The sequence below is a fragment of the Hippocampus comes genome, unplaced genomic scaffold (genome assembly GCF_001891065.2).
Source record: "Hippocampus comes isolate QL1 unplaced genomic scaffold, H_comes_QL1_v1.1 scaffold100, whole genome shotgun sequence".
Classification (NCBI taxonomy): Eukaryota; Metazoa; Chordata; class Actinopteri; order Syngnathiformes; family Syngnathidae; genus Hippocampus; species Hippocampus comes.
In genome coordinates, this window is record NW_017805282.1 from 857,723 (window position 1) to 859,111 (window position 1,389).

Genomic DNA, 1,389 nt, shown 5'->3' on the forward strand with positions numbered 1-1,389 from the left:
TTCTGTCCGTCCGTCCCTCCACCTGGCCACCTGGAAAAAAAAAAAATCTTACCACATCTGTCTGCCCATCCGCCCGTAAGGTTTTATCAGATCTGCCCGTCTGTTCGTCCGTCCATCCACAAGATCTTATCAGACATGTTTGTCCGTCCACCCATCAAGTCAGATCCGTCTGTCAGTAAAAACTTAATCAGACTCATGCCCGTCTCTGTCCGTCACTCTGTCCAATCTTGTGGCAGGGGTGCCCAGTAATTAGGTCGTGAGCTAAGGAAGTGTCGGTAGCTCTCATATGGCATTAACCCAAACACTGCCAGCCCCCAAATTTTAGGCTATCAATAAAACTGCCAGTCAACGGCATGGAGTCAGTTAAAAACAAAAACAAAACAATCACCCGATCGTCTGTTGTGAAATTTGTCACTTGATTGACATACAGGGCAGCCAGTCATATACCTGTAGCATGCCTCACCACACATACACATACGATATATATATATGTATGTATGTATGTATGTATGTATGTATGTATGTACCATATTTTCCGCACTAAAAGGCGCACCTAAAAACCTTCCATTTTCTTCAAAGCTCACAGCGCGCCTTAAAATCCGGTGCGTCTTGTGTATGGTCATTACGGTAATATTTCGACCCCCAAAATGGCTCCTTGCTCGAGACATGCTGACAACGCAGAGTTCAAACTCAAGGCGATCGGTTACGCAGTTGAACACGGAAATAGAGCAGCGGCAAGAGAGTTCAAAACGTTAACGAGTCAATGTTAGAACTTGCTGTTGGTTAAGTGAACTGTGTCGCTGCTTTATTAAATACGTTTTACTGACATCTGATCGTTCTGTTGCCGTTTCCTTGAGCGTCGCTCCATCTAGTGGATGCATTGTACATTGCGTCTTATAATGCGGTGCGCCCAATGTATGAAAAAAATGACAAAATAGGCCATTCATCTCGCACCCGCCATACAGGAACCAGGACCCAGCCTAAAAGCCCACCCCCCACCGCAACCGGAAGACGGCCTCCAAACGGGGATCCTCCCTCCAATCACAGGCCCTGGATCCACCTCAGTGCGCTGACAGGGTCACTTCCAATGGCCACCGGCTACTGTCAAGAGCCTGAAGAAGGGAGAGCTACAACGGACAGATCCAGTACATGGACAGACAGGCAACTGGACGGACGGACACACGGATACGGTTTTAATGGACTGATTGATCTGCTGAAGCTGCACGACGAATGGACAGACTGAAGGAGAGACAGGCGGACAGACAGACAGATTTTTACGAACGGATGGTTGCATGGGTGAAAACCGAGGTATGACTGTACACTTTTTTTTAGCATGCGAGCTACATTTAAAATGACAAAAAGTCCAAATGATCTAAAAATAAATACATT